Source organism: Mytilus trossulus, chromosome 14, assembly GCF_036588685.1.
Source record: "Mytilus trossulus isolate FHL-02 chromosome 14, PNRI_Mtr1.1.1.hap1, whole genome shotgun sequence".
Classification (NCBI taxonomy): domain Eukaryota; kingdom Metazoa; phylum Mollusca; class Bivalvia; order Mytilida; family Mytilidae; genus Mytilus; species Mytilus trossulus.
In genome coordinates this window covers 79,093,183-79,113,632 of record NC_086386.1, presented here as the reverse complement: position 1 = coordinate 79,113,632, position 20,450 = coordinate 79,093,183, and the positions used below count along the sequence as shown (strand labels likewise).

The following is a 20,450-nucleotide window of genomic DNA, read 5'->3' as shown; positions in this document are numbered from 1 at the left end:
GACTTTTGATAAATTTTAATCGGGAATGGTCCTGTCGAGGACGGTAGTACAAATCGTGAATGTGTGACCCCACCTTAATGCGGGGTTCACACATTGCCAATTATTGTTCCCGTTTGAGATCAGACAGCGATACGAAACGAAAAGTGAAAAAGTCGGATTACTATCCTCAATTATCTGGAATGTCCTATCATTGTCTGAACGCAGTCGTTTAAGTTCGTAACAGATTCCTACGGATCGGGAAGGAACCGAATAGTTCGGCGAAGCACCCTGACAGTTAAGTGCGTCCCGTAACATTCGGGGAAACTCAGCCGATTTAGTTTAGTCGGATTACGATCGTGCCTATGTCGTGACAGATTCTGCTGTCTCGGATCACAATCCTTACAATGTTCTGTGTGTTCTGAACGGTGTCCTATGGAACGGGAATGATCTGGTGAAATTTTTCATTGTTTTTTTTTCTGCCGATTGAGTCCAGATTGCATCCAGATCTTGTCGATTGCGAACCGTTTTTGCCGAAACCGTTTCGGAACAGTCCCGTTATAAATACGAAATTCTTCAATAATAACCACGTCAGAGTCCCGACAATTACAGAACACAATACGACTGAGACCATACAAAGCCGTTTGCAATGCGATAGAGCGGACCGTGATAGGATAACGTTCCGACAGTACCTGCTGATCCCCATTAAGCTGGGGTCACACATTCACGATTTTTACTACCGTTCTTGATAGGACCATTCCCGATTAAAATTTATTAAAAGTCTGATCAAGATCATGTGAATCGTGGATGGAAATTCAAACTTAAATTAAAATTTGTAAAAAAAATAATTTGATCACGACAACAATCAGATAGTATTCAGGAAGCACCGATATTCAACCGTTTCTAAGCGAATTAGTCCCGATAATACCGTTCTGAATCCGCTTCTAATCCGATTTGTATTTTTCGCCAGGTAAAATTCGACCGAGTCTGTCACGACTGCGTCCCGACTCTACCGAATGTTATCCGACTGAGATCAGACAGTGACCGGACAGTGAACCGACGCTGACGGAAGTTATCCGTTCGAAAACTGTCGGCATATTCGGGATGATCAAGTACTGTCGGAACGTAATCCTATCATAGTCCGCTCTATCGCATTGCAAACGGCTTTGTCTGGTCTCAGTCGTATTGTATTCTGTAATTGTCGGGACTCTGACGTGGGTATCATTGACGAATTTCGTATTAATAACGGGACTGTTTCGGAACGGTTTCGGCAAAAAACGGTTCGCAATCGACAAGATCTGGATGCAATCTGGACTCAATCGGCAGAAAAACAACTATGAAAAATAACTCCGGATCATTCCCGTTCCACAGGACACCGTCCAGAATACACAAGACATTGTTCGGAATTCGATCCGATACAGCAGAATCTGTCACGACATAGCCACGATTGTAATCCGACTAGACAAAATCGGCTGAGTTGCCCCGAATGTTACGGGACGCACCTAACTGTCGGGATGCTTTGCCGAACTATTCGGACCCTTCCCGATCCGTAGGAATCTGTTACGAACTAAAACGAATGCGTTCAGACAATGATAGGACATTCCAGATAATTGAGGATACTAATCCGACTTTTTCACTTTTCGTGTCGTATTGCTGTCTGATCTCAATCGGGAGCAATAATCGGCAATGTGTGAACCCCGCATTATGCTGACAATTTTCGAACGGATAACTTCCGTCAGCGTCGGTTCACTGTCTGGTCACTGTCTGATCTCTGTCGGATTACATTCGGTAGAATCGGGACGCAGTCGTAACAGGCTCGGTTGAAATTTACCTGGCGAAAGATACAAATTGGATTAGAAACGGATTGAGAACGGGATTATCGGGATAAATTCGCTTGGAATATCGGCGCTTCCTGAACAATATCTGATTGTTGTCGTGACTAAATTATTTGTTTTACAAATTTTAAGTAAAGTTTGAATTTCCATCCACGATTCACAGGATCTTGATCAGACTTTTGACAAATTTTAATCGTGAATGGTCCTGTCAAGAACGGCAGTAAAAATCGTGAATGTGTGACCCCAGCTTAAGAAAGATCAATGTCAAAATATAACATTTTAATTGATTGTAACCGCTTAATGTTTTTAAAACCAGATTCGTCGTCCACATCACAATTTCAATTAATAAACTATAAGTACATACATTTAACTATACCCATACATGATTTCTAACATATGACTTGACATACGATTTAAAATTTTAACATTTTTATACGTCTGATATTTACCAGACACAAGTTGGTTCCTTTTTCCTTTTTCCTTTTTCGATATTCAAATTTTGAAAAATATTACAAGTCCAAACTAAATTTTTTTTTGCTTCAAAACTTTTTTTCCTCAAAATTTTTTTTTCCTCAAAATTTTTTTCCTCACAATTTTTTTTTTCTCAAATTTTTTTTTTCCTCAAATTTTTTTTTCCACAAATTTTTTTTCCTCAAAATTTTTTTCCTCAAAATTTTTTTCCTGAAAATTTTTTTTTTCTCAATTTTTTTTTTTCCTCAAATTTTTTTTTTCCTCAAATTTTTTTTCCTCAAAATTTTTTTTTTCTCAAATTTTTTTTCCTCAAAATTTTTTTTCCTCATTTTTTTTCGTTTCCTTATTCAATTTCTTTTTCCTTATTCGATTTTTATTTCCTTTTTCATATTCATTTCCTTTTTCGGTTTCTATTCCCTGAATCGGATTCTATTTCCTTATTGGGTTTCTATTTCCTTATTCGGTTTCGATTTCCTTATTTGGTTTCTAGTTCCTTATTCGATTTTCATTTCCTTATTCGGTTTCTTTTTCCTTTTTCAATATTCATTTCCTTTTTCGTTTCTATTTCCTTATTCGGTTTCTGTTTCCTTTTTCGGTTTCTATTTCCTTATTTAGTTTCTATTTCCTTATTCGGTTTCTATTTCCTTATTCGGTTTCTCTTTCCTTATTCGGTTTCTTTTTCCTTTTTCAATATTCATTTCCTTATTCGGTTTCTATTTCCTTATTGGATTTTCATTTCCTTATTCAATTTCCATTTCCTTATAAGGTTTCTTTTTCCTTTTTCAATATTCATTTCCTTTTTCGGTTTCTATTTCCTTATTCAGTTTCTATTTCCTTATTCGGTTTCTATTTCCTTATTAGGTTTCTTTTTCCTTATTCGGTTTCTTTTTCCTTTTTCAATATTCATTTCCTTTTTCGGTTTCTATTTCCTTATTTAGTTTCTATTTCCTTATTCGGTTTCTATTTCCTTATTCGGTTTCTCTTTCCTTATTCGGTTTCTTTTTCCTTTTTCAATATTCATTTCCTTTTTCGGTTTCTATTTCCTTATTGGGTTTCTATTTCCTTATTCGGTTTCGATTTCCTTATTCGGTTTCTAGTTCCTTATTCGATTTTCATTTCCTTATTCGGTTTCTTTTTCCTTTTTCAATATTCATTTCCTTTTTCGGTTTCTATTTCCTTATTGGGTTTCTATTTCCTTATTGGATTTTCATTTCCTTATTCGATTTCCATTTCCTTATTTGATTTCCATTTTCTTATTCGGTTTCTTTTTCCTTTTTCAATATTCATTTCCTTTTTCGGTTTCTATTTCCTTATTCGGTTTCTATTTCCTTATTCGATTTTCATTTCCTTATTCGATTGCTGTTTCCTTATTCGGTTTCTATTTCATTATTTGGTTCTATTTCCTTATTCGGTTTCTATTTCCTTATTGGATTGTCATTTCCTTATTCGATTTCCATTTCCTTATTCGGGTCCTTTTTCCTATTTCGATATTCAATTTTGAAAAATATTACAAGTCCAAACTAAATTTTTTTTTGCTTCAAAATTTTTTTTCCTCAAAATTTTTTTTTCCTCAAAATGTTTTTTCCTCAAAATTTTTTTTTCCTCAAAATTTTTTTCCTCAAATTTTTTTTTTTTCTCAAATTTTTTTTTTCCTCAAATTTTTTTTTTCCTCAAATTTTTTTTCCTCAAATTTTTTTTTCCTCAAATTATTTTTCTCAAATTTTTTTTTTTCCTCATTTTTTTTCGTTTCCTTATTCAATTTCTTTTTCCTTATTCAATTTTTATTTCCTTTTTCATATTCATTTCCTTTTTCGGTTTCTATTCCCTGAATCGGATTCTATTTCCTTATTGGGTTTCTATTTCCTTATTCGGTTTCGATTTCCTTATTCGGTTTCTAGTTCCTTATTCGATTTTCATTTCCTTATTCGGTTTCTTTTTCCTTTTTCAATATTCATTTCCTTTTTCGTTTCTATTTCCTTATTCGGTTTCTGTTTCCTTATTTGATTTCTATTTCCTTATTCAATTTTCATTTCCTTATTCGGTTTCTAGTTCCTTATTCGATTTTCATTTCCTTATTCGGTTCCTTTTTCCTTTTTCAATATTCATTTCCTTTTTCGGTTTCTATTTCCTTATTCAGTTTCTATTTCCTTATTCGGTTTCTATTTCCTTATTCGGTTTCTTTTTCCTTATTCGGTTTCTTTTTCCTTTTTCAATATTCATTTCCTTTTTCGGTTTCTATTTCCTTATTCAGTTTCTATATCCTTATTCGGTGTCTATTTCCTTATTCTGTTTCTTTTGCCTTATTCGGTTTCTTTTTCCTTTTTCAATATTCATTTTCTTTTTTGGTTTCTATTTCCTTATTTAGTTTCTATTTCCTTATTGGGTTTCTATTTCCTTATTCGGTTTCGATTTCCTTATTCTGTTTCTAGTTCCTTATTCGATTTTCATTTCCTTATTCGGTTTCTTTTTCCTTTTTCAATATTCATTTCCTTTTTCGGTTTCTATTTCCTTATTCGGTTTCTATTTCCTTATAAGATTTTCATTTCCTTATTCAATTTCCATATCCTTATTCGATTTCCATTTCCTTATTCGGTTTCTTTTTCCTTTTTCAATATTCATTTCCTTTTTCGGTTTCTATTTCCTTATTCAATTTCTATTTCCTAATTCGATTTTCATTTCCTTATTCGATTGCTGTTTCCTTATTCGGTTTCTATTTCCTTATTCGGTTTCTATTTCCTTATTCGGTTTCTATTTCCTTATTCGGTTTCTATTTCCTTATTCGGTTTCTATTTCCTTATTGGATTTTCATTTCCTTATTCGATTTCCATTTCCTTATTCGATTTCCATTTCCTTATTCGGTTCCTTTTTCCTATTTCGATATTCAATTTTGAAAAATATTACAAGTCCAAACTTTTTTTGCCCCAAAATTTTTTTCCTCAAAATTTTTTTTTCCTCAAAATTTTTTTTCCTCAAAATTTTTTTTTTTTCAAAATTTTTTTCCTCAAATTTTTTTTTTCCTCAAATTTTTTTTTCCTCAAATTTTTTTTTCCTCAAATTTTTTTTTTCCTCATTTTTTTTCGTTTCATTATTCAATTTCTTTTTCCTTATTCGATTTTTATTTCCTTTTTCATATTCATTTCCTTTTTCGGTTTCTATTCCCTGAATCGGATTCTATTTTCTTATTGGGTTTCTATTTCCTTATTCGGTTTCGATTTCCTTATTTGGTTTCTAGTTCCTTATTCGATTTTCATTTCCTTATTCGGTTTCTTTTTCCTTTTTCAATATTCATTTCCTTTTTCGTTTCTATTTCCTTATTCGGTTTCTGTTTCCTTATTTGATTTCTTTTTCCTTATTCAATTTTCATTTCCTTATTCGGTTTCTATTTCCTTATTGGATTTTCATTTCCTTATTCAATTTCCATTTCCTTATACGGTTTCTTTTTCCTTTTTCAATATTCATTTCCTTTTTCAGTTTCTATTTCCTTATTCAGTTTCTATTTCCTTATTCGGTTTCTATTTCCTTATTCGGTTTCTTTTTCCTTATTCGGTTTCTTTTTCCTTTTTCAATATTCATTTCCTTTTTCGGTTTCTATTTCCTTATTTAGTTTCTTTTTCCTTATTGGGTTTCTATTTCCTTATTCGGTTTCGATTTCCTTATTCGGTTTCTAGTTCCTTATTCGATTTTCATTTCCTTATTCGGTTTCTTTTTCCTTTTTCAATATTCATTTCCTTTTTCGGTTTCTATTTCCTTATTCGGTTTCTATTTCCTTATTGGATTTTCATTTCCTTATTCGATTTCCATTTCCTTATTCGATTTCCATTTCCTTATTCGGTTTCCATTTCCTTATTCGGTTTCTTTTTCCTTTTTCAATATTCATTTCCTTTTTCGGTTTCTATTTCCTTATTCGGTTTCTATTTCCTTATTCGATTTTCATTTCTTTATTCGATTGCTGTTTCCTTATTCGGTTTCTATTTTCTTATTCGGTTCTATTTCCTTATTCGGTTTCTATTTCCTTATTGGATTTTCATTTCCTTATTCGATTTCCATTTCCTTATTAGATTTCCATTTCCTTATTCGATTTCCATTTCCTTATTCGGTTTATTTTTCCTTTTTCAATATTCATTTCCTTTTGGGTTTCTATTTCCTTATTCGGTTTCTATTTCCTTATTGGATTTTCATTTCCTTATTCGATTGCTGTTTCCTTATTCGGTTTCTATTTCCTTATTCGGTTTCTATTTCCTTATTCGGTTTCTATTTCCTTATTGGATTTTTATTTCCTTATTCGATTTCCATTTCCTTATTCGATTTTCATTTCCTTATTCGGTTCCTTTTTCCTATTTCGATATTCAATTTTGAAAAATATTACAAGTCCAAACTAAATTTTTTTTTTGCTTCAAAATTTTTTTTCCTCAAATTTTTTTTTCCTGATTTTTGCTTACTATTTGTATGGATCTATGTATATTACTTTATGGTGGATCGTCAGTATCATTAGTAAAACTTTTGGTCAAAATGTCGAATTGTTTTTTTTAGTAATGAAAATGCCTGACATGATGCTTGGGGCTAGATGAGCTAGAAAGAGAACTTATGTGTTGTGGTTTTTTCTTCAATTCTTTGATAATATTTCCTCCAAAGCTTGTCAAAGCAAAAAGGAGTTTTTACTAATGTGAAAATGATATCGTGAAAAGATCCTTTGTCAGCATGCTTCAAAGACTCATAACTGTTCTTAGAGTAATCTGGTAGAATTCAAGCATGTAAGGTGGATATTATGAGCATCTAGTTAATGTGTCTAGATATCTAAAAAGTTATAATATTCAATACAAAAATGGTAGTGCAAAATTATTCTCTTTTTATTTTTTTGGTTATAATATATGGACACAAATATAAGTGATACCATTACAGTATTTGTTGTGGTATGAAAGTGTAGTAATTAACATTTACTGTAACAATGTTAGTGAGAGCCTTGGTGTAGTGGTTAGATCATCGAACTACTAACACAAAGGTTCCTGGTTCGATTCCCGTTCGGGATGACAATTTCAGGGACTCAATTTTCTGCTCTCCCTTGACACCATTTGCGAGTATGGTCTTAAGGAAACGATGATAGTCCGTCGCAAGGGGACGATAAATGGCTGACCCGTAGTAGAGGTTTCCAGATTTGCTACGTATCAGGTACGGTTGATACGTAACACAACCGTTGGTGCTGTTTTGGAGGTATCATTTAATGCATGAGATTATTGTTATTATCATGGTGAAAATAAAGAAATCGAATTGCATATCAGCGATAAAAACCTTTATCTTTTATTTTATTACGATTTCACTGCTTCTAGAAACCTTGCTTGTGATTTTATACGATAAAATTGATTTTGTGCACCAGAGAATGAATCAAACAGTCCTTACTGGAACTGAGTTGCCTCGACCTTTATATTCTAAATATAGAGACAACTCTCCATCAAAATAACAAATTTATAAAAGTAAACCATTATAGGTCAATGTACGGCCTTCAACACGGATCATTGGCTCACAACGAACAAAAACCTATAAATGGCCCCAAAATTAACCAGTGTAAAACCATTCAAACAGGAAAAACAACGGACTAATCTATATAAAAGACGACAAACGAGAAACACGTTTAAACTACATAAACAAACGACAACTACTGTACATTAGATTCCTGTATGACTATGTCTTTGTTTTCTGTATATTTAGAAAATTATTAGAATAAAGAATGTTTTCTAATACTTAATATGAATTGGAATAATTAGTAATTATTTTTTATTTATATCTTGCTTGCTTTGTTCCCACCATGCGTATGGGTTTTATTATTATTATGAACTATTATTAACTATTTTGTGGATTTCATCCTTCAATGTTTGTGTTTTTGGACAAAAAAAAAGAAGTTTAAAGCTACTACATACATTAAATTGGGAAGTACCCATGCAGTAGCAGTAATAAAAACATATGTTTCGGAAAAGGAAACATGTGCCGTGTTACACTGCCGGTTCCAAGTCCGAATAAAGAAGAAAGGAAGTAATTTTCTTTTAACTAGCGCAATCGTATGTTTTATTTTTGGCGCAAATGAAACCATCTAATTTTAAAACATGTGGCGCAAACGTAGCATTTGAGAAAATAAGTTGTGGCGCAAAAGGACGCATTTTTTGGCGCAAACGGATCTCTCCCATCTTACTTGTGTCGTTATAACTACAAAGACGAATCCAGGGGCTTGGGGCTCGACCCCCCCCCCCCCCTTCTTCGTGAGAAAAATTTGGTTCATTATATATGGAATCACTGAAACATGGCTGAAGCTCCCCCCCCTCACCCCCCCCCCCCCCCGTTAGGTAAGTCAGCGGGCCCCTCTTATGAAATGTTCTGGATCCGCCACTGAACTAGAACACGTGCTAATGGCAAAAATGTGTTCAAAATTGTGTTGGCTTCTCATTAAATATTTTTTTATTAATTAAGCTATCTTTTCGATCATTGGAGCAACACACATTGTAAAAATATTGATCTATCTTTTTCCTTTTATTTTGTCAATGAACTGTTAATAAAAAAAATAGAATTAGCAAAATTAAGAAATAGTTCATGGGGGCATGAATATATGAATATATCGTGATTTTACCACGAGTTTGCCCTTTATGACAAATATCGTGGTTTTACCACGGGTTTGCCCTTTATGACAAATATTTTACCATGAGCGATAGCGAGGGGTAAAATATCGGCATAAAGGGACAACCCGTGGTAAAATCAAGATATATTCAAGCCCCCATGAATTGATTAGTAAAATTGTTAATTATATTATGTAAAGAATGAATATATTAAATTTTATGACTCTATCGAAAACCATTTTTTGAGTCGAAATATTTATCATCACGATGTTATATATCTTGTTTGTTTATTATTATTATTATTATGTCACTAGATTTTGTAATTTATTTGCATTAATATTGGTAAATATTGTCTCGAGTAAATGTGTGTATTGCACGTGCTTGCGAGCATATAATCTAAGAGGGTTAATGTTAACCAATATCCATCCATTAATCCTTTTGTCGCACAGCAATGATAGAAAAACTTCTTACAACACAGCGTATTTTGTTCACTGATAACGGCAATAATTTGACGCTATATTTACACTTAGTCTAATGCAATATGAATATGTCTTTCTAACTCTTCGTAATGTTCTACGGAAAATACTATGTTGCTATATAATGTCTTTTGCACCATTTAAACTGATTTATGGACTCAAAATTAAGGATCATTTCAATCGGTTGGTAAATGTTTTTATGTAATTTGTTCAGATTTATATGTACTAGTATCATGAACACGATATTACATAAAATAATTTAATTCCAGTTTTTCTTGGTTTTCTCTCTCGGCTTACTGCGAAAAAAGATATATGAACAGTTGTGTATTAAAAAAGGACATGTTTCTAAAACATTTATAGCATAGTGATTTTAGGGAGTCTTTTTTAAAGAAAAAGTTTTAGCCCGAGGGTAAAGATAGTTGTCCCAAACGGAAAGATGCCAAGTAAATACACTATGAGTCATAGCTTTATGCATAATTGTTGAAATTGAAGTTTTAAATAACTTTGTGTTTATTAAACTTTTTTTTTTTTATCTTTATTCAATTCTTCAACATATATATACAACAGATATATTACATATTACACACAAATATCACAAGGCAATGTTTTAAAGTATAATCATATATATAATCAGCACAATATTTAGAAATTAAATGTTATTACACCTTCGGTTTCTTGTACCAGAATATTATTCTTTAAAAAGTGTTTCTCAAAAACATTTCTCATACATCTTGCATCACACAAATATTCATACAGGTAAGTTATATAATGTTTTACAGTGTATTTAAATAGTCTAATAAGATCAACATTACTGTTTAAATTTTTAAGTAAATTCCTTCTTCTGAAGATACAATATCTCGCTATAGATAACATGAAATTGACAAAACTTACATTTACGCCTTTGATAGATCCAAATAAACCAAACATAAATACCTCTTCATACACTAAATTATCAATTTTGTCATAATCAATATTATCAAATAAAACTGACAACTTTTGTTGCATAAACAGATGAAATTCTACTAATTCAGAACATAATAGAAATAAATGAGTGATATTTTCTACTTCCTTTTCACAAACATCACATACATTGTAATTTATAAGTTTCATAGTCATAAGTTTAGAATTTGTGAAAATACAATAATGAGCTATTTTGAAATCTAGATCCATTAATATAGATGGTTTCCAATAGAAATTAACGTTTCCATACTTTACAAAGATCATTCTCTTCAATCTCAAAAACTTCCGTCCACTTTTTATAGCAAATAGGATGCTGACATAGTTTACTAGTAAGTAACAAATACAGTTCTTTTGTCGAACACATAGAAAACTCTGACAATTATTGTTTATTCAACTTTATTTCGGACGACCTTGCATAGACATGATATATTAGTGTTGGTTTTAAATTTATTTTATCATCATTCTTTTTGTTATTGAGGTCAATTTATTTTGTTAAAATACATTTTATTTGTTCATGTTTTCTAAAAACTTACCAAAATAATACAAAACTTTTACATTTATAATGATACATAAAGTTATTACGAACAAAATGTATATAGGTTTTAAATTTGTTTTGTAATTTATCTTTTTAGTGTCTATGTAGTTTCACGGGGAAATAACTCTTAACTATAAACCTTTCGTACCTCCGGTTACTTGCAACGGTTGCTTGAAAGCACAATCGAGTGCACACAATATTGTTTCTTATGAATACGAGAAGTAACCACATGAAATTAGTCCCAAATTACAGCTAAAATTTCTCAAAATAGTTCTGCATATGATTTCTAAAATATTCGTTGATATTAAGTGTACACATCAATAATTTCCAAAAGTAAAATGACGGCTCCCAGTTCGTACTACGGTTGGTACGGTTGCAAATCTGGAAACCTCTGATAAGAGAGAGCCATATCTCTTGCACGTTAAAGACACCCTTGTAGATTTCGAAAAAGAGTAGGCTAATGCCGCTACAAGGCAGCACTCTCACCCGCAAAGTGGAAAGGGATTAATATAAGTTGCAAAACTTGTTTCCCAATCCAAACATATGTTAATTCACACAAATTAAGAAATAAACGAATAAATGAAAAAATGTTGAACAGGTACAATGAAATATAATAGTTTTAGAAATCAATTAGGCCAGATAGGCCTAAATTTGTTCTTCTTCACATAATTGAATGACCATTTACACTCAGGTCCTAGTCTTTAGTAGGCAATACAGATGTATTAAAACAACCTAGCATAATATTGCGTGAAGGGGGAGTAGCATTGTCCGGGTTTTTTTTCTTCAATTTGATCAATAGACACATAATGTTTGGTTCAAATCGAAATAAAATGCTTTTTTTTATCTCCCTATTACATACTAGTACATTGTACATAGCATGAATACTACTTTGACAAATCCTTGTACATGAGAGTTGTATGTCAAATCTTTATTTCACAAAGAATGAATTGCACAGCAATGAACTCAGCTCAAAGCAAAGCACTTTAATGATACACTTAGACAGAGAGCTCAATCCAGTGATATACTTTGTACTACAGGTTCTTCAGGAACATCATCGACTAAAACCATATCTCACCAACATGACTTACTACATGGTTGGATCTGACAGAAATCCTGAAAAAGAAATGAATTTTATCATCGTATTTTAAGTATATATACACAGATTAAAACTTTCGCATTTGTGGCAAAAACATTCAGTATTTAGCAACTTCCAATCGCTTTATGCACAAATTAATAAAGGTTGAGTGCCTCTCTTGTCGGCAATAAGAACATACCTCCACTTAGTTTTAGTCAACTGATGAAGAAACATTCAAAACTATAAAATTTTATTTAAGACTTATCAGTGTCTATTTGCCATCGCCACTGAATCAATGATATATGTACACATCTTTACATGTAAGACTAACATTAAAGTATATCCGACTAAAACTGACGTTCGGTCTTTACTTCATCCCAAAAAGCTCGCTATACTTTTCCTTTTTTGTCTTTTGTTCGAGCCTGTATATTGACCTCTAGATATCTTTCAATTACATCCAGTTTGGTGCGTGTTGATGTTTGATAGTTGTAAATATAAGGAAATAATAACCGAATAAGGAAATGAAAATTGAATAAGGAAAAAGAAATCAAATAAGGAAACAGAAACCGAATAAGGAAAAAGAAACTGAATGAGGAAATAGAAACCGAATAAGGAAAAAGAAACCGAATAAGGAAATGAAAATCGAATAAGGAAGTGGAAATCGAATAAGGAAATAGAAACTGTATAAGGAAATGAAAAAGAACGAATAAGGAAACGAAAAAAAAATTTGAAAAACTTTTTGAGAAAAAAAATTTTGAGGATAAAAAATTTGAGGAAAAAAAAATTTTGAGGAAAAAAAATTTTGAGGAAAAAAAAATTTTGAGGAAAAAAAATTTTGAAGCAAAAAAAATTTTGTTTGGACTTTTTTTCAAAATTGAATATCGAAAGGAAAAAGGAACCGAATTAGGAAATGGAAATCGAATAAGGAAATGGAAATCGAATAAGGAAATGAAAATCCAATAAGGAAATAGAAACCGAATAAGGAAATAGAAACCGAATAAGGAAATAGAAACCAAATAAGGAAATAGAAACCGAATAAGGAAACAGCAATCGAATAAGGAAATGAAAATCGAATAAGGAAATAGAAACCGAATAAGGAAATAGAAACCGAAAAAGGAAATGAATATTGAAAAAGGAAAAAGAAACCGAATAAGGAAATGGAAATCGAATAAGGAACTAGAAACCGAATAAGGAAATCGAAACCGAATAAGGAAATAGAAACCCAATAAGGAAATAGAAACCGAATAAGGAAATAGAAACCGAAAAAGGAAATGAATATTGAAAAAGGAAAAAGAAACTGAATAAGGAAAAAGAAACCGAATAAGGAAATAGAAACCGAATAAGGAAATAGGAACTGAATAAGGAAATAGAAACCAAAAAAGGAAATGAATATTGAAAAAGGAAAAAGAAACCGAATAAGGAACAAGAAACCGAATAAGGAAATAGAAACCGAATAAGGAAATAGAAACCGAAAAAGGAAATGAATATTGAAAAAGGAAAAAGAAACCGAATAAGGAAATGAAAATCGAATAAGGAACTAGAAACCGAATAAGGAAATCAAAACCGAATAAGGAAATAGAAACCCAATAAGGAAATAGAAACTAAATAAGGAAATAGAAACCGAAAAAGGAAATGAATATTGAAAAAGGAAAAAGAAACCGAATAAGGAAATGAAAATCGAACAAGGAACTAGAAACCGAATAAGGAAATCGAAACCGAATAAGGAAATAGAAACCCAATAAGGAAATAGAAACTAAATAAGGAAATAGAAACCGAAAAAGGAAATGAATATTGTAAAAGGAAAAAGAAACCGAATAAGGAAATGAAAATCGAATAAGGAACTAGAAACCGAATAAGGAAATCGAAACCGAATAAGGAAATAGAAACCCAATAAGGAAATAGAAACTAAATAAGGAAATAGAAACCGAAAAAGGAAATGAATATTGAAAAAGGAAAAAGAAACTGAATAAGGAAAAAGAAACCGAATAAGGAAATAGAAACCGAATAAGGAAATAGGAACTGAATAAGGAAATAGAAACCAAAAAAGGAAATGAATATTGAAAAAGGAAAAAGAAACCGAATAAGGAAAAAGAAACAGAATAAGGAAATAGAAACCGAATAAGGAAATAGAAACCGAAAAAGGAAATGAATATTGAAAAAGGAAAAAGAAACCGAATAAGGAAATGAAAATCGAATAAGGAACTAGAAACCGAATAAGGAAATCGAAACCGAATAAGGAAATAGAAACCCAATAAGGAAATAGAAACTAAATAAGGAAATAGAAACCGAAAAAGGAAATGAATATTGAAAAAGGAAAAAGAAACCGAATAAGGAAATGAAAATCGAATAAGGAACTAGAAACCGAATAAGGAAATCGAAACCGAATAAGGAAATAGAAACCCAATAAGGAAATAGAAACCGAATAAGGAAATAGAAACCGAAAAAGGAAATGAATATTGAAAAAGGAAAAAGAAACCAAATGAGGAAAAAGAAACCGAATAAGGAAATAGAAACCAAATAAGGAAATAGAAACCGAAAAAGGAAATGAATATTGAAAAAGGAAAAAGAAACCGAATAAGGAAATGAAAATCGAATAAGGAACTAGAAACCGAATAAGGAAATCAAAACCGAATAAGGAAATAGAAACCCAATAAGGAAATAGAAACTTAATAAGGAAATAGAAACCGAAAAAGGAAATGAATATTGAAAAAGGAAAAAGAAACCGAATAAGGAAAAAGAAACCGAATAAGGAAATAGAAACCGAATAAGGAAATAGAAACTGAATAAGGAAATAGAAACCGAAAAAGGAAATGAATATTGAAAAAGGAAAAAGAAACCGAATAAGGAAAAAGAAACCGAATAAGGAAATAGAAACCGAATAAGGAAATAGAAACTGAATAAGGAAATAGAAACCGAAAAAGGAAATGAATATTGAAAAAGGAAATGAATATTGAAAAAGGAAAAAGAAACCGAATAAGGAAATGAAAATCGAATAAGGAACTAGAAACCGAATAAGGAAATCGAAACCGAATAAGGAAATAGAAACCCAATAAGGAAATAGAATCCGATTCAGGGAATAGAAACCGAAAAAGGAAATGAATATGAAAAAGGAAATAATAATCGAATAAGGAAAAAGAAATTGAATAAGGAAACGGAAAAAAAAAATTTGAGAAAAAAAATTTGAGGAAAAAAAATTTTGAGGAAAAAAAATTTGAGAAAAAAAAAATTTTGAGGAAAAAAAATTTGAGGAAAAAAAAATGTGAGGAAAAAAAAAATTTGAGAAAAAAAAAATTTTGAGGAAAAAAATTTTGATGAAAAAAAATTTGAGGAAAAAAAAATTTGAGAAAAAAAAAATTTTGAGGAAAAAAAATTTGAGGAAAAAAAAATTTTGAGGAAAAAAAATTTTGAGGAAAAAAAAATTTTGAGGAAAAAAAGTTTTGAAGCAAAAAAAAATTTAGTTTGGACTAATAATATTTTTCAAAATTTGAATATCGAAAAAGGAAAAAGGAAAAAGGAACCAACTTGTGTCTGGTCTGATATTTTCATGTTTTTTTAATGCCATACAATGTATAAGTATATACAGCGTATGGTCGTACTATTGTAAATCGATCCTTTTTATATGCTTTAAAATACAAATATCAGTGTTATACATATATTTTATACACATAGCTATTAAAAGGAAAATGAAACAGGACCTTTGGCTAATACATGTATAGCCGGTCACACAATAGAACATATTTTCTTATTACAGATACTTGTGTATTTACGCACTTCTATATATACATGTATTATCAAAGTCATATATATCAAATATTGTGTTAATGCCTTGTTTCAATCAATATGTGACACTATATTTAACAATTATAGTCTATCATCAATAACTCACTACTAAAGTAACAAAAAATAATAATCGCCTACCTGTCTTACAATCTAAAGATGTTGACCGTGTTTACACAAGCAATTAGTTAAGAATTGTTTTGATAATCCTCAACGCTGCCCAGATAAACTACGTAATATGAAGATTTGTAGTGATTGCTTAATAATAATCCAAAAATATCCGAAAATACTGGTTATCTATTTGTGATCCAAGTTCATATATCGATATTTATAGACATTACACGTACTACACGAATATCTTAAAACACGTTAAAATATTTCACGCTTTGTGATTTTTGTTTGTTGCAAATTTTGGTGTTTAAATTATTGATCGAATTACTCCGAACATTCCTACCTTGGTCAACTAGAATTAAATTGAACAGAGAAAATATAGGTCAATTACTTTGTCAATATCTAATATTGATTGGATGGAAGATCGGTGTTCATTTCAGTTCGTTCTAATTTTTAACTGAAATATAATTAATCATTATTAAAAAGTCTCGTTCGGTATTGGAAAATAATACGTCAAAATTGAAACCCATAGTTTTTTTATTAATCCGAAAGTTGAAATTAATTCCACGGTATACTAAAAAATCATCAAGTTCAGTGGCAAATATTACATGTATGCATATTCAGTACACCCTCGAACTGGTTACCGGAATTACATATAAACCAGCTGGTAAAACAGACACAGACGTTATTATTTACGAATGAACACAGGTTCATTCAACAACTGGCTAAATAACTTTTCCAACTGATTGTTATACATGCAGTTCATTCTTATGTTGTACTCTTACACCACGGTCCCAGATTATGAAGAGGGTAGGGATCCCGCTAACATGTTTAACCCCGCCAAATTATGAATGTATGTACCTGCCCCAAGTCAGGAGTCTGCGTTAAGATTCAGGCGTGGATCCAGCAATTTTGATAAAGAGGGGCACCCCCATAATGATAAAACGTTAACATGATTTAAAAACAAAATAAAAAAAGATGGTTGTCAACTCTAAAACAATCCCCTGAATCTGCCAATTAGAGTGTTATTTTTGAGTAAGGTGATATATACATGTAGATAATTGTGTGGATACTGTGTCTTATGCAGGATGTACTTAAAATTACTTGTTTCTTTTCAGTGCTAGGTATTTTCATGCAAATTATATTGTTAACGTCCAGTCGCAAGTATAGTCACGGTCATATACCAGGATGGGATAGGAGTAAAACGATATATATAAAAAAGAAGATGTGGTATGATTGCCGTACGGCCTTCAACAATGAGAAAAGCCCATACCGCATATAGTCAGCTATAAAAGGCCCCGATAAGACAATGTAAAACAAGAAAACAAGAAAACTAACGGCCTTATTTATGTAAAAAAAAATGAACGAAAAACAAGTATGTAACACATAAAGAAACGACAACCACTGACTGAATTACAGGATATGCCAATTAATTGTTTAGCTTGTAACGTCAGCCACGAACCTTAAGTTAAAACCCGATTACCTTAACGGTACATAGAGCTGTAATACAATAAAAATATAAAGTGATAGTTTTTTTACGGAAGCGAAAAAAATCTGTTAATTAGACTTTGGGACGATGACCAACACACATGCTGAAACTGAACCTTTACTTCGTGTGCCTTAATAGCAGCTATAACAAATATTAGCATGTAAAATGACGGTTCCTTTGATGGTATGGCGGAAAGTGACCTTTTTTCAAAGCTAGGGAATTATAGCCCCAAAGCATGAGGAAAGTCGAGTATGCTGTAAACATCATGGACAGTATGTACATGTACATCATATATATTTGTGTAAGTGTCAGCAAATATCGCTTATACTAACAATGTTTGTAATCAGCGACCATATCAAATATACAGTGTTTGGATGTAAGATGAACCAATGTTTACACACGCATTCTTATTCGGTCAATGAACTATTGACAACGTAGGTATATATACATGTACTGATGTAGATATTTAAGTAGTGTATATATGTTCCGGACCATATGAGTATTTGGACCATACGCGTATGGTCATGACCATATGCGTACACTCATATGGTCCGACCATACGCGTATGGTCCGACCGTACGCGTATGGTCGGACCATATGAGTATAATACTCGTTTGGTTATTAACGGGCTGGACCATATCAGTATTTTCACCATATAGGTATTTTTTTTTATTTACATTTAAAAGCTTCAATAATACAAAATCTTTATGTAAAAAAAAACCAATGATGGTAGCATGACAGTGTATTATCTTTTTATAGTTCAAATACTACGTAAAAATTAAACATTGATGCCATAGTTAGTTTTTATCCCCAATTACATTCTTGTATGTAGGCTTGGGGTGACATTTACTTCCACACGGTATCATAACTTTTTTGCATTTGCAAGTCTTGGTTGTGCACGATCCTTTTCATTTACACCTTTTGTTTGAGAGTGAAAAGCTAGCCTTTTTGTAGCTGCGTACAGTGATATCGAGGTCTTGGGCCATTCCGATATGTCTACGGTGTTTTTAAAAAGCAATAGATCTCAAATAGCGTAACCTGACTGCAATACACCATATTCACAAGACAAATTAAATAAACTATGTTTCTTTCCACTGCCTTCAAATCTTGTGTAACAGTTCAATAAATTTAAGTTACTCGTAATAAAAAAAAATCGGAAATGACCATCGGTTATGACCATTGGTATAAAATGTGTTTATCATAGTTTTCGCATAGTAAAATAAGATAAAATTAAGTATGTGAAACTTCTAATTCTTATTAAGCTAATTTTTGTTATAATATAATGATAAAATCATCTATATGATAGCGTCTTTTCAATTAACTGTCATACCATATAAATAGTTTATAAGCTTAAAAAGTAAACTGTAACAGAGTGTTTTTTACCCCGACCATACCCGTATGGTCCGACCGTACGCGTATGGTCGGACCATATGATTATATACCCATATGGTCATGACCATACGCGTATGGTCCAAATACTCATATGGTCCGGACCATATGAGTATTTGGACCATACGTCCGGACCATATGAGTATTTGGACCATACGAGTATGGTCATGACGTATACTCATATGGTCCGACCGTACGCGTATTGTCGGACCATATGAGTATGATACTCGTTTGGTTATTAACGGCCAGACCATATGAGTATTTGGACCATATAGGTATTTGTTTTTCAAAAATATGCATTAGAAAACTTTATAAAAACAATGATTTCTACATGCAATTGTATTATTTAAAATTCAAATAGCATTAAATAATTATGCCAAAGCTATTTTTCATCGCTAATGATATTCTTGCTGGTATGCGTAGGGTGACATGTACTTCCATACGGTGCCATAGCTTTTCTTGGGTCCTGGGTCATTCCGATGTGTCTACGATGTTTTTAAAAAGGTCTATATCTCCAATATCGTAACGAGACTGAAGGGCATCATATCACCAGACAACTTAGAAAATTAAACTAGGGTCCTTGCCGGTTACGTCATTCATTTTTAACAACAAAAACACGTATTAGTATAAAAATTCTGAATATTGCACTGCTAAATAAATGCTTATTATATAAAGTTTCAAAAGTAAGCAAATTATTAGACTCTTTATCCTGTCGACTTTTACGTTAATTAATAGTAAAACAATTGATTTCTTGTGTAACAGTTCATTAAGATATTTTTGGAAGTTATCTTTCCAGGTCGTTATTTTGCCATTCACTCGTAATAACACATCGAAAAATGAAAAAAAAGTGTTTACTATAGTTTTGACTAGTGATGAAATTTACTGTGTGAAACTGCTTATTTCATTTGGTTAATCTTGTTAGAATTAATTTTTATAAATCTTTAGTAGACATGTTACGAAAAGGTATATTCTCGTCGCTGAGGTTGACAAATTAGACTTAAAATGTGGGGACGGTGTCAAAACATTGATTATAGAATCAAATAGGTAATATTCAAATCCTGTGCGTCTTGGTTAATTCAAATTATATTTATCTAGAACATCATTATGCATTTAACATCTTATACGACAATTGCTTTTGTGATATCATTGCTGGCTAAAACCTGTCCTAAGACATAAAAGGTGTAAGCGCGTAGGAGTGGGTAGTCTAGAAAGGGGGGAGGGGGCTGAGGGTTATACAAGTTCATTCAATTCTAGATTGATAATATTATACATAGTAAACAAGTTAAATTTTAGTGGGTTTTTTTTGCCAAGTTACTCATTCTGCCTTTTCTTAACTCAAAAATCCCGTCCTGCCTTTTTCAAATTTACTCCTAGTCCCCCCTCTCCCTGAAAAAAAATCCAACTGGTACCTCCGTAGGGTGATAACAGGTACCCATTCAACAGATTCAATTTAAAAAAAAAGACATATTTGTTATTGAGAAACTCCTAGCAGGAAAGACCCATCGGTTATCGGTGTCACTTTTTTTTTTCATATTCTCATTTTCTTATGAAACGATTGGCGAATTTCCACAAATGTTTTAGGAATTTATGAAGTACAAAGTATCTGCATACGGTGGTTTTAAGATGTAAATGCAAACCTAAGTCATTATGCAATGCTTTTGAAACTCTGCAGGGTTGTTTAACCGATGAGTAGCGAGTCATATTTAACACAAATATCTTCTTGTTCTAAACATACATGAAATATTTGCCACTGAACG

General features: G+C 31.6%; 1 protein-coding gene across 3 annotated transcripts in view; it reads right to left on the bottom strand.

Moving 5' to 3' along the window:
- Positions 1 to 20,450, bottom strand: part of LOC134695873 (transmembrane protein 272-like) — a 40,073-nt gene that overhangs the window by 7,045 nt on the left and 12,578 nt on the right. Inside the window, exon 1 of one of the 3 annotated variants that reach the window (XM_063557340.1) lies at positions 15,846 to 16,098. The exons of 1 other annotated variant lie outside the window; for it this stretch is intronic. The gene's annotated coding sequence lies outside the window, so the exon portion shown is untranslated. Of the gene's footprint in view, positions 1 to 15,845; positions 16,099 to 20,450 lie in introns of those variants that run through there. One more of the 3 variants, XM_063557338.1, reaches the window with a different exon arrangement.